At 41.1% G+C, this 14,281-nt stretch overlaps 1 protein-coding gene across 3 annotated transcripts in view; it reads left to right on the top strand.

The window, feature by feature from the left end:
- The first annotated feature begins 7,507 nt into the window (after positions 1-7,507).
- Positions 7,508-14,281, top strand: part of mme (membrane metalloendopeptidase) — an 85,678-nt gene continuing 78,904 nt past the window's right edge. The window contains exon 1 of one of the 3 annotated variants that reach the window (XM_008106135.3): positions 7,508-7,649. The gene's annotated coding sequence lies outside the window, so the exon portion shown is untranslated. Of the gene's footprint in view, positions 7,650-7,816; positions 8,117-8,291; positions 8,429-14,281 lie in introns of those variants that run through there. The other 2 variants (XM_008106134.3, XM_008106136.3) reach the window with 2 other exon arrangements.

Raw genomic sequence — 14,281 nt, forward strand, 5'->3', positions numbered from 1 at the left:
AGGTGAACAAACATCACAAGGAAGCAGAGGGGAACAGTAGAAGGAGAAGAGTTTGTAACTTCAGTGTAGGCTGTGTAGTTTGTATGGGCAAAATTCCGGTTTGACTCATCATGGACAGAAACTTGACAGGCCTATGCTTGTTTGGATGCTAGTAATCAAAATAAAGATTTTAGTCAAGAAATCCGAAGAAGAATAAGACTTGGAAAGACAGCAATAAATGAAGTAGTGTAAAATATATCCTTAAATATCAAGTCATTCATGCCATAGTATTTCCAATTTCTATATATGGTTTTGAAAGCCGGACAGTGAATAAAGTTGACAGGAAGATAAACACATTTGAAATGTATGATGAAGATTCTGCAGATATCATGGACCACTAAAAATACAAATGAATGGATTCTAGAACAAATCAAGCCTGAATTCTCACTAGAAGTGAAGAAGACTACATTGAGACTATTGTATTTTGGACATATAATGATATGATATAAATTACTGGATAATCCTGCTATGCAAAGTAGAAAGAAGTGGGAAAAGAGGGAAAACATGTGGCTTGGTTCAATTGAGGAAGTCATGGCTCCAAGTTTGCAAGACTTGAGGTGTCTTGTAGGTAATTGGTCTCTTGCAGATCTATCATTTATAGGATTGCCATAAATTGAGGTTTACTTGATGGCCAAAAAGAACAACAGCAAGATTACTACACTCTTCAATATCTTATCTTACCCTGGATGATGACTCTCAGAGCCTACAGCTGCCAAGGTCTAAAGACTAGTCAAGTAGAAATTAGATTGTTCATCTCTTTAACTTATTATTGTTTAACACAGCTGTGTGATAAGCTGGGAACATGATGCCCAGGGGTAGAATATTTAAGTTTTTCCCATGCAGTGCTTTCCCACCAGTTATTATTTATCACAATGGGGACAGCTTGGAGACACATGATAGAAAAAAAAATGATGTGTTTGAGTGTATGCATATGCGCATTCAATGGCATCACGAGGGTTAGTATAAACCAATGTGGTAACAAGTGGTTTCACCCCATGGACCTCCTGCCATACCAGGGCATACCACAATATAACAGCTAAAATCCCAGAAAATTTGACAAAAACCTGCAACCATTAAAAAAACACAGCAGCAATGAAAACAGTATGTGCTTAGTACATGCAGTCTAAACCACGTAATTGGAAGCGTCACTGTAATTGGGTAATAATGAGAGCTCTGTCTGGTGCAAATACGCATTCAAAGGTTCAAAAGTAAATTAGTGCTTTATAGAAGTATTAATACAGTACATGTGAGCTGGGCTTATGAAAATTGTTTTTGTGATCATATTTAACTTCAAGAATTTTTTTCTAAGCAATAATATATTTCTGCTGAAACTGCAGAAAAATTTAATATATATTATATAATATATTTTTGTGTCACCCACTCTGCTGGTGTCCCCTGATGTAGTTTGCACTGCCTATGATGCCACTGTGTGTGTATCATGTGTTGACTTATGGCAACTTCATGAATTTCATAAGCCAGAGTATCTAAGTGAGGGTAGTAGAGGAGTATCAAAACATACATACATATATATATACATATATATATATATATATATATATATATATATATATATATATATATACATACATATATATACATATATATATATATATAGATAGATAGATAGATAGATAAAAAAAAACATAAAATCCCACCAGAGAAGCTACTGCACAGATTAGTTTTTAATGCTTTTAAGATCAAGTCAGTGGGTGATGTGGTTTTTAGCTTGAATATGTTTTTATGGATTTTAACTGTCAATTTTTAATACCATTGATGTTTAATTCTGTTTTAATATTTGTATATTTGTAGATCTTAAATTGTATTGAAATGCTTTTAATGTAAGCAACTTTGAGTCTCCTTGTGGAGAGAAAAAAAGTGGGGTATAAATAAATAAATAATTTCCATGTCTCAGAATGTATTTTCTCAAGGAAAATGGTCTTACCTAAATGTCATTGGTAAAAGTTGCTCCAGAAGAAGAGAGAAAAAAATGTTGCATGGTGTAGCTAACACAATCTATTTAAGCCAACTCGGTTCAATGGGAATTATGCCCTAATGCATCCTAGGAAGTAAGCATCAATGAACTCAATGGAACGTAAGGCTTGAATAAATGCATTTGCAACTGGGCTTTTGCACACACAACTTAAGCAGCTCAGCCTAGAATTGCCAGCATTTTAACTGAAGCACAATAGCTCTGCCTCAGAAGCCTGATAAACAGCAATTAGCAAGTGGGGAAATCTAGAGTTTGGAGATGTGTCATGTTCTCAGCTATAGATCAAGACTATATAACCATGTGAGCCTGAGCAAGTTTTAAGACCTTCGGCAGAGGGCTTTCTCTAGCCTCCACCACTTCCACAGGTATGTTCGCTAAGGACACAGGGGAAAGCCTTGTTGGTGGCTGTTCCTAGATGGTGGAATTCTTTCCCATGGGAAATTAGGTTGATTCACTCCCTTCTCTCTTAACCAGCAGGTAAAAAAAAAATCTTTATTTACACAGGAATTTGGTGACTGGCTATGCAGTAAGGTGTTTTAATGAGTGCTTTGTACTATATCTGAGTCTCCTTTGGGAGCGAAGGCGGGTTAAAAATAAAGTTTATTTATTTATATTTTAGAGTTATTTTCATTTTTTTAAAAATATTTTACATTGTTATAAAATATTAATGTTTTAATATTGTTTTTATTGTGTATCTTCAAGTTGTTTCTGATCTATTACAACCTTAAGGTGACCCTATCACAGGTTTGTTATTGCCATCCTCTGGGGCTGGGACAATGTGACTTACCCAAAGTCACCCAGTGGTTTTTTTCCAGAATCATGGCCCAATGCTGAAACTATATACCATGCTGGCTCCTATTAATATTATAGCTTATTTGTGTTTAATGTTTGCACCATTATGGGTTTTAAAGATGATTTTAATTCCTGATGTGAGCCATCTTGGATCTCTTGTCAAGACCAAGACAAATATCTTAATAATATGTGTGGAAGGGGGGGGGGTGTCAGAAAAAGTCGAAAAGTTGATAATTCTAAATCAGGCCATATTTGGGCTATGTTTGAGTTAGAATTTCAGACTAGGTTCTGGATAGCTCATATACTCACTACGTTATCAACATTTTAGGATAAAGTTCCAGATTCAGTTGAACACTTTTCCAAGATTGATCTATAATCTTAGTCCAAGAGAAACACCCTAATAATATGGCTTTTAATGTGGCTTATTCTGTAGGCAGGGACCAAAAGGTAGAACCTTGAGACTGAAAAGGTGTGAGTAGAGAAACTTGGAAACACATAGGAATGGATTCAAAGTAGAGGAAAAGACTTTTCACCTAAACTTTAGGAAGAACCTCTTGATAGAAATAACTGTTAGATACCATAGTGGGATTGGCTGCCTTGGAGTGTAGTGGAGTCTCCTTCTCTGGAAATTTTTAAAAACAGAGGCTGGACAGCATCTGTCCTGTGTACTTTGAAATGTGCATGGCAGAATGTGAATGGATTGGATAGTCCTTGCTGTCTCTTCCAATTCTATCATTCTAGGAACAGAGGCATGAAGGGAAATATGGTAGCGAGAGATTAATCTGATGATTTCTCTGAGGATGGTGGGTGTACCAAAGCAGTCACAAAAAGAGCATGCTTAACTTATTTAGCCTTGAGAAGGAACATGCACAAATAGGGAAAGAACAGTGTACACTTTCCCATAGACTTGGTTTCAATGAAGGGTCTCCTCCAAGTTTCAGCTCATCACAGGTGCCTCTTTTATGACCTACAACTCCCTTGATTTCCATATCTTGGTCATGTGAAGTGTTCCACTTATATTGACAATAGGTAAAAGTGATGTCATTCACGTACTTGCATGATGTTTTCCATATAACCTCTGAAGAGTATCTGAGGCAGCAGTTTTGGAGTTGGAGTCTTTGCAGCTAGGTTTTGTGGCTTGATTTCACATTAAGGGCTGTTCTGTTAATCTCTGACTACAGCAAAAGTTCACCTTTTCCCTCCTTTTGGTCAATTAGCTCTTTCTCTCTCCATGTCATATGTCCATCCCTTAAGTACGCACAAACATCCTCACACAACCCCACAGACGTAATGTTTAGCCTTAGGCTTCTGCTAATTCAGGGCGTTTACCTCCTGTTAAGACATTCTCCCAGGCAATTTTGTCGTACATAAAGCATTTATCATGGCAACCAGCATCACATACCCCAAGGATTACAAATTACAAATATTCTAGTGTGTTATATTTGATGCATTGTTTATCTTATGTGTTTGTCTTATTTATTTAATCACAATGCTAAAAAAAGGAACAAATTTTAGAAATGCAACAAATGCTTAAGATTGTATGAGGACAGCAACTTCTTTGACCAATAGCTGAGTCCATGAAGCTTAGTGGGTGACTTTAAGTGAGTTTCTTTATTTATTTACTTCATTTGTATGCTGCTTTTCTCCCCCAACGGGGACTCAAAGTAGTTTCCAACATAACTATGGCCAGGCTTGTAGCCGGGGGGAGGGGGGCTTGAGGGGCTTCAGCCCCCCCCCCCCCCTGAAATTCTCAGGATGGTCTGCGAGAAGGCCTTACATTTATTATTTAAATTGTTATGTTTATTCATATCAGATCACCATGCTCAATATATCCCATATGCATGGGGGTATTGGGATAACGATACAAACGGTTTGCTAGGGTAGATCCTCCCACACTCAGACTCAGCTCCCCCCCCCCCCCCCCCCCACGCAAACCAAAATCCTGGCTACAGGCCTGACTATGGCAAAATTAAATGCCTTACATACAAAGACCTAACACAATAATAGTAACATAAAATAATCAATTAAATCATAAAACAACATCATTTAACATTAAAATGTAGAATTAAAAATATATCAATATAACATTTAAATCACATAATCCAGCAATCTTGGTCCAGGCCATTCCAAATGTCCTATCCATTGCACATAATCCTTGATCATTCATTGTATTGCTTACTGCCCAAAAGCTTGGTCCCATAACCAGATTTTTACTTTTTTCTAAAAGCCAGGAGGGAAGGGGCTGATCTAATTTCATTGGGGAGTTCCATGGCTGAGGAGCCACCACTGAGAAGGCCCCATCTCTCGTCCCCATCAGTCATGCTTGCGAAGGGGGCGGGACTGAGAGCAGGGCCTCTCCAGACAATTGTAAAGTTTTGCATGTCTTCTATCTTAATCTAACCTATCTCCCAGGGTTGTTCTGGAGTGGAGAGAGAGATATTCTTAACTTTCAACTCCTTGGTGGATAGGTGAAATATAAACAAAATAAACAATAAAATAGTGGAAACGTTGGGAGCTCCATTTTCAAGATCTTTTATTTCTAAGTGACTGATTACATTTACAGAGAGCTGCATGTGATTATGGGGAAAGGAAGATATTAAGAGGGGAGCAAAAAGCAAATGAATTGTAAGAGCTGTTGACTAACTTAATTGGATCTGTCTTCTTGTAATCAATGAGACTTCAGTCAATCACAATTCGCTTTTCACATTGAGTGCAAATAACCTACTCAGTCCAATGGATCCAACTCATAGATGGCAGGTTCCAAATTCACAGAAATACACACATATTGCAGGTCTCACAACAAACTCTGGGTGCATCTACAATGTAAAATTAATGCAGTCTGACACCTCTTTAACTGCAATGGTTCAATGTTATGGAATCATGAGAGTGGTAATGTTACGAAGACTTTAGCCTTTACTGAGGAAGAATGCTGGTGTTTCACCAAACTTCAAACGCCAGGATTCTGTGGCATTTAGCCTTAGCAGTTAAACTGGTGTCGAACTGCATTAGTTCTACAGTGTACACCAATGTACACTCCCACAATTCCAAGCCTGAGTCCCCTTCCTTTTTCCCCTCAGCTTAATTGGCTGAAGGGAAAAAGGAAAGTGTCTGAGGCCAGGAATTGTGGGAGTTGAAGTCCAGAACACCTGGAGGGCCAAAGTTTGCCCATGCCTGGTGTAGATGCACCTCAAGTCACCTGAAATGTGCCACCTATGGTTCTTCTTGGATTCCTCAAATAACTTCGAAATCACTAGGAATTGAAAAAAAAGTGTCTCTATAGATTCAACTTCTCTATGGACCTCATGTCTACACGGCTGGGCTTCTGTGGAAGATGCCTTTTTCACCTGAAGGTAACCAAATCAGAGTTGTGCAGATAGAAGGTACATGACTCCAGAGGTTATGTCCACAGGTTCATTGGAACATTCAAGCCTCTCTCAATGGATTGTCACCTTGTCGTGGTGAGGGGGCTTGTGTGGTCCAATGAACCTGCGGACGTAACCGTTGGAGTCATGTACTCCCAGAAGGGACTGCAGGGGAGGTTCCAGACCAAGCACAATCCGAAGACCTGAAGACCTCAACGGTGGATCAAGCGGAAGACAACATGGCACATGTTGCAATGACTGTGAAGGCGGAAGAAGGCTGTAACGGATTGAGAAGCCACAGTTGTCAGATTAACCATGCCACTGGTTGGAGACCTCACTCTGTGAAGGCTGTGTGTTGATTGGCTGTGCACCAACCTACACACATTAAACAAACTCATACACAGGCGCAAGGCCATAGCTAGAAAAAAATGGGGGGGGGGGGGAGTTTGAAACTTTTTAAAAGGGAATCATGAAGAGTAGTTCCATGGAGCCTCTGGTGGGCTAGGGGATAAAAGCCTTGTGACTTGAAGGTTGGGTTGCTGACCTGAAGACTGCCTGGTTCTAATCCCACCCGGGGAGAGCACTAATGAGCTCCCTCTATCAGCTCCAGCTCCATGTGGGGACAGGAGAGAAGCCTCCCACAAGGATGGTAAAAACATCAAAACATCTGGGCATCCCCTGGGCAACGTCCTTGCAGACGGCAAATTCTCTCACTCCAGAAGCAACTCCGGTTGCTCCTGACACGAAAAAAAAAACTAATTTAGAAATCAGGCTCCAGCGATAAACTTCAGTGGACACTCAAGACAGATACACTTCAGTGGAGACTCATGGGGATTTGATTAATCAGTTAAAATTCATGAGTAAATCAGTTTTTTTTAAAATCTGAAAAATTTCGGTGGTGGCGTTGAACCCCCTAACCCCCTCCCCCTTGGCTACAGCACAGGCATCTTCCAAGAAAAATAATTTGGACAATGAAGGATCACCCAAGTAAGTATGTAAGTAAGATAGAAGGTAAATCGCGATCCAACCAGAGACAGATCAGCAACAATTTTTGAACCTTCCAACTGTTTTTCAAAAATGAAGAAAGCTGTGGAGGGGATTGTGAGGCGAGGGGTGCAGAAGCAGGGCTGTGAGTGGGGTCTAGTTCTGGGACTGCGTTGGGATTGAAACGTACCCACGCGAGCCCAAAACGAGGCCATCTCCCATCCCGAGCCGGATCTGTGAAGAAGGCTCTTATGAAGGAAGGGGTCCCACGTCCACAGAGGGAAGGGTGGGAATAACGGGGAGGGCAAAGGGGTTTCCCAGAGAGTATATTTGGGTATTTTTGAGGAGTGGGAAGCAGACGGAGAAAGGGATGAGGAGGAGGAGGCGTTTCTCTCTTTTGTCCACCTTGAATCCACCCAAGACCCGAGAGAAAGAGGAGCGGGGGCTCCGAAGTCCAGGAGAGTGGCGGAAGAGGAGCCCCGGTATGTATGTCTGTATGTGTGTGTGTATCTCTGGGAGTGAATGTACTTGCGGAGGGAGGAGAGACCGGGATTGCGTCCAAGCCGTTCGGCGTCTCTGCTGGCAAGGAAACCCCGCTTCTCCCCTCCTTCTCGGGGGCTGAGGCTCGGGGTGGGGGGGGGGGGGGAGAGACAGACCGACCGACCGACCGACCTCCGTTGGGTTGGCGATGCCTCTCCTCCGGGCAAGGAAGGCAGCCTGAGCCCCGGGGGAGGAAGAGAGAGAAAGACACACAGAGAGAGCGCGCCGCCTCCCCTTCGCCTTGCCTTGCCTTGCTCTGCCCCCCATATCTCCCCCCCCCCCTCCCGGTGACTTCTCTCGCCTCCCACCTCCGCCCCTTTTTCGCCTTTTCTCTCCCCCCTCCAAAAAAAAAATTGGCCGGGGATGCGTCTGTTCTTATCTGGCTCGAACTTCTCCCAGGAGCAGCGGGGTAAGTCGAGAGAGGGGCTGGCTGGGGATCGGGTTGGTTTGCTTGTTTGTTTTGGGGTGGGCACAGAAACTGGACCCAGGTTAAGGATGGAAGGAGGGGGGGGGGGTTAAAAAGCAAAGGAAAAACCGAGGGGGTTTATTCAAGGGAGCGAAGGCCGGAGTCCAAAGCGAAGGAGAGGGGAAACTTTACCTGGAGGGGAAGGAGGAAGGGAGAGAAGTTGGGCAGCTCTTGGGAAGGAGCATTGGAACCATTTGGTCCCCGAAGCATCACTTGGCTGCTTGGAAGGGAGGAGAGGCGTACTTCTGAGCATAGGTAGAGTGCATCCCTTGCTCTGTCTCTCACACACACTCATTGCAATTTGCTTTCGACTATGCCGGGTTTTTTGGGGGGAAGGAAGAGGCATGAAAGAGGGGAAAGGCAATGAACTTTGGAGCAGGGTTTCTGCCCACTCTTTCTCTCCCTGGCTACTCAGTTGTGTGTGTGAAAGAGGCAACAAAATACACTCCTTGGGCTTTGGGCAGTGAAGTCCTAACTGTAGATAATATCCAGGAAGAGCACATCTTCTGTTTTAAACTTCCTTCCTTGTGTTTAGTTCACAAAGTGAACTGAAACTAAACCCAACACAAAGAAAAGCTAGACGTTATTAGTTCACTTGGTATATTTCCATTCTTCTTCATGATGGTATTAAGAAATCAATAGCAACAGGCATGTGAATGTTACCCCTTGTGTTTCAGATCACCTCAATATGAAACAGAGATGCACTACAGTGATGATTGCTTGCTTTATATGCTCGTCTTCTCTTATTATTTTCTTCTGTGGGCATTAAGATTTGGCTGACCAGTGCCTATTGTCTCCTGGCTGCAAGTCAGGGAAGAGTTCTGGGAGAGTAGAACTGCTGTTAGAGAGGAGATACAAATTAAGAAGCACTCTCCTTCCAATGCAGTCACTTGTCAGAGTAAAACACTTCCCTTTCCTCTTTAAGTTGGTCCTTGTGTTCAAACACAGTTTGGTGAGAGTCTTATAAAAGGTATGAATGACCCCCTCATAGCACCTAAAGGCACCCTAGCCAGCCAGATAGCTAATCCATTTATGTAAAGAAGAATTCAATCATGCACTTGTGTATCACCCTGCAAAATGAAAGACTGAGGGATTTTTGAAGTCAAGTGGAGGCAAACATGGAGTCAGATGCACTGTTTGTCCAACTTAGCTTTTGAAATTATGTATCATATAAGCCATTCTTTCTCAAACAACTGGGACTTTTTCCCAGTTGTTCGAAAATAGTTTTGACGATATTTCTACCTACAGTAAATGTTCTCCCCTTATTATGAGTGTTTTTTTAAAAAAATGGATATGTATCAAAAGAGCACATTAATATACATAATTCCTGGGTATTTCATAGTTGCAGAGATATAGCAAGTTCAGATTGGGTCCATCTTTTTAAAACACCTTTTTGTGTTTTAAAATTGTTACACAAATTCAGTTCAACTTTCCTTTTCTCCCTCCCCCTCTTTTTACCATGTGCTGCTCAGCATCATATTTTTCTACTCTTCCAGAAGTAAATGTTGGCATTTTGTGTGCCCTTACTTGTTGCAAATGCTTATTACATTTCAGTCACAGAGGAAACTGTTCTTGTTGATTAATTTAAAGAAGCATTTAAACCGTCACAGTTTCAACCTTTGGCTTCAGGCAGACATGTAATGAGTTCAGTCACAGTTGTTTACAAAAGGAACATTGGAATAGATTTCTTGGGGTTCTTGCTGTCTCCGATAGCGTGTTTTCAGAATGATTTCTCAATTTCTTTGCCCCAGAAGTGCTTCTTGCCAGAAGCTGGACTGTCCTTCTGTCTCATTCACAGACATGTCCAGATGATGTCTTTATAAGCCTTCCGTGTTCTTTGCTCTGTTTAGCCCATTTCTTTTCTTGCTGGAGAATATTTGAGGGATGAATGGAATAGCTATAGAATGCCTTTGACCTGAAAATACTAAGTGCTCTTCCTAGTTGTGAAGTGCCTTCAAGTTGATTTCAACTTGCTTAGGCAACCTTCTCATAGCATTTTCTTGCCAGGATTTATTCAGGGGAAGTTTCTTATTGCCTTCCTGTAAGAATGAGAATGTGTGGCTTGTCCAGGATCACCCACTGGGTTTCCATGGCTGAGTGGAATATCATCCCTGGTTCCCAGAGTCGTAACCCAACATTCAAACCACTACATTACACTGGATTAATTATTTCTAGCTGTTTAAATCTGTCAAGCAGGGCACAGCTCTGTGTTCAAAATACCAACGCGTTAAGAAATCATGAAGATCTATGTTTGACAGGATATCTCGCTACAATCACCACTTGTTCTAATTGTCACACAATATTGATACTTTCCTCAATAGAGGACATATGTGCATTTATGGAGAAGTGCATGAATCTGTGTGTGTGTGTGCGTGTGTAAGAATTCTGCTTTCTGTTGAAGCAGTAAGGACTGGCCCCTAGTAACCCAACATCTTTGGACCTGGTCTAGCCAGTTAGGAAACAAGATCTGAAATTCAAGGGTGGAGGGAACTTCAGTGAGCACATTATCTCTATTCATCAGTCACAAATTCAAACCTGTTCTTGTAGTGCACTCCAGAAAAGAGGAGGTATGTGAAGTGACTTTTGCTTCTTTGAAAGATTTTTTTTTCTAAAAAGAGTCGCTTTGTACTCCAGAAGATTGCTGATCTCTTTGAATACATCATGATTTTCTTATTAATGAATAACACAGGCCAAGAGATTAAACAAAAATAGCCTTCACTGTGTTAAAAGAGAAAGCAATCTATTTACAGAACGAATATAGTAGTTGCCTTTGCAGAGGTGTCACACTTCGCAGGTCTCATCACAGAGCTTGTTACTTTCAGTCAGCGTTTGCACCTTAAACACAAGGCATGCTCTCATGCATTTAAATTGGAAGGTGAGAAGTAGCCTATGGTTACCATAGCTTCCTGTTTGTCGAATCAATTAAGGGCCATAAACAGCAATCCAAATTTGTTATAGTGTCGACTCACGTCACAGCTATATTCCACTTCTCTTTTTGAAGCTCTTTCTGCCTATTGTTTCTTTAAATTCATAACTTCTGCTTTGGGGAAAGATAAGTCAATTTTATGTCAATTTCACCTGGGAGGCACTGTTTTCTTGCCAAAGCCTTATTTCCGAAACTGACACAGCCAACCCGTCATGCTGCCACTATGGAATGCTTCTTATGTCTGCCAATGTAGGTCAAGGAACAGTGAGAAATATTCCTCCTTGAAAGTTGGAAAATGTATATCCTAGACACATCTTGAACAGGCTCACCAGAGCTGGTCAATGAAGTTGGATTTTCCTATAAATAGATGCCATCATTCAAGTTACAAAGTTGTAAACATTCCTATTGTTTTTTATGGTTGGTTCCACTGCCCCGTGTCTTGTCATTGCTACACAAATGTGTCATCTGCCCAGGTTTAACATATGCTAAAATATGCATAGATTTTATGCGTATTTTACAGTTCAGTAATTTCTTGTATTTGAGTAATGACATGGTGTGAAAGTTTGTGCAATGTACCATGAGTCTGGAGACAAGGGTTCAAATTTCCACTTGGTCATGGAAACCCATTTCGACACCTTGGACAAGTTGCATTCTCAGCTGCAGATGAAGTCAAAGGCCTTGAACAAATTTTACCAAGAAAAAACCATGATAGGTCCACTTTAGGTTTTTTGTGTGATAGCACACAAAAGCAGCAGCAATGGAGGCATGCTCCAATCAAAAGTGATACTGGTTCCTGCTTTCATCCACATACCATTCTGGATGGGACTTTATTGAGACTGAGGCATATTTCAATAAATGTATTAAGATAAAGTAAAGGTTTCCCCTTGACATTAAGTCTAGTCGTGTCCGACTCTGAGGGGTGGTGCTCATCTCCATTTCTAAACCAAAGAGCTGGTGGTGTTCATAGACGCCTCCTAGGTTTTATGGCCAGCATGACTGCATGTAGCACTGTTACCTTCCCACCAAAGCAGTACCTATTGATTTACGCACATTTGCATGTTTTCGAACTGCTAGATTGGCAGAAGCTGAGACTAACAGTGGAAGCTCACCTTGCTCCCTGATTCAAACCGCCAACCTTTTGGTCAGCAAGTTCATCAGCTCAGTGGTTTAATCCGCTGCACCATCAGGGGCTCCTAATAAATGTATTTTAAAAGCTGAAGGTTTCCCCTAATGTTAAGTCCAGTCATGTCTGACTCTGGGGGTTGGTGCTCATCTCCATTTCTAAGCCGAAGAGCCAGCGTTGTCCGTAGACACCTCCAAGGTCATGTGGCTGGCATGACTGCATGGAGCACCGTGACCTTCCTGCCGGAGCGGTACCTATTGATCTACTCACATTGGCTGCTAACAGCAGCCGCTCCTGCCGCTCCTGGGGTTTGATCCTGGGACCTTTCAGTCTGAAAGTTCAGCAGCTCAGTGCTTTAACACAGTTCGCCACCGGGGCTCCTAATAAATGTATTAGACACTACTTATTGAACAGAAAGTTTGGTACAGGGGCAGAAATAACATGAAAAGAGTAAGGATAGATTCCTGGGTCAAAAGAAAGTGCAGTTCAGCATATTTTGGCTGACATTTTGTTCAAAATTAAGCACAAGTGCAATAGAACAACCAGATCATGTAAACTTTGCAGAAGGAAATGAAATATTCTGAACCTTCTATAGATCACTGGAAAACTCCTTCCACAAAGAACAGAGCTATTTCCCCCCTCTTACTAGCCTTCTTTTTAATTCTGATTTCTATTTTGAGTTCTATGCTTAACATGTTGAGGGTAACTGACACAAGCAGGCTCCTCTGCTCTTCTTTTTCATACATGATCATTAAGGGATTATGGAGGCAACTAACGTTTGCCTTGCCTATTGTAGGAAGGTAAATATGCTTCCAGTAAAATGGGCTGATTAGAAACTCACTTGTTTCTAGCTCAAACTTGCTTTATTGAAGTGTGTCCTGCCAACACATTTCTGCAACCCAACACTGAATATCATTCCTGCTCCAGACTCCTTTCATCAAATTCCTAATGCTGGCGCTTCTTTTAAAAAAACAGTCCAGTTGGACAAGGGAGGAAAAAGAGTGCTGGGCAACCATAAAAACCCTATGCAAAAAGAAGTTTCACTGCCAAATGATTTGATAACTGAGATATACCTGAACTTTTAAAAGACTACAGCTCCTTGACATTTTAATCCATAAATTAACTTTTCCAGGCACTAGTTTTAGGGCACTATAAGAAATAATATACTATTGATAAGAGTTTATTCTTTGTTTATTAGCCCATATTATAATTCGAGGGAACAAAGATATGCAAAGTTTTCTGTATGCATCTAGGTATCTAACTGAATAAGAAACCAGAGCTGGATCTACACTGCCCTATACCCCAGGATCTGATCCCAGATTATCTGCTTATCCCAGTGTAGACTCATACTCATATAATCCAGTTCAAAGCATAATCTAGGATCAGGTCCTGGGATATAGGGCAGTGTAGATTCAGCCTAACAGCAGTAGTCACATCTACTAATACTTGATTATTTCATCCTTACATGCAAAGACGAAGCATTATTAACGTTCTATGCCCTTTCAGGAGAAAATAAATATTTGTCACAATATTCTTCTCCTTTTAGAGCTTCCCAACATTTGTGTAGAAATGCATAATATTTTTTTCTGCACATCAAATTCCTCCAAAACACTTTGGAACATTCAAATACTGGAAGAAAACTGTGAAAGCCTCATGACTTTGTTATCTTTCCCAGTGGGTTTCCAAGCTGTCATGAAACCTATTTTCTGACTGGGAAATAAATAGTTGGGAATATTCTTTCCTCCTTTTGTCATCCATTCTCAAGGATATGAATTTCCAATAGCATGAGCCCACATAAGTCTACTCATAAATCCATTTATTAAGTCAGTGGGATACCTTCTCCTCCTTCTCTTCCCCAATCTGGGGTTCAAGGTGGTTTCAACCAATAAAACAAACATAGCTATTAATTCACATAATGAATACTGGTTTAATGATAGTTTACTGATAGTTGTTATTCAGAAATAGAGTTATGGGGGAAGGAAAATGTGAGAATTGTCCCCTAGTATCCATTTTACTTTCTGCCAACTTAGCAGTTTGAAAACATGCAAATGTGAGTAGA

This window comes from Anolis carolinensis, chromosome 3 (genome assembly GCF_035594765.1).
Source record: "Anolis carolinensis isolate JA03-04 chromosome 3, rAnoCar3.1.pri, whole genome shotgun sequence".
Classification (NCBI taxonomy): Eukaryota; Metazoa; Chordata; class Lepidosauria; order Squamata; family Dactyloidae; genus Anolis; species Anolis carolinensis.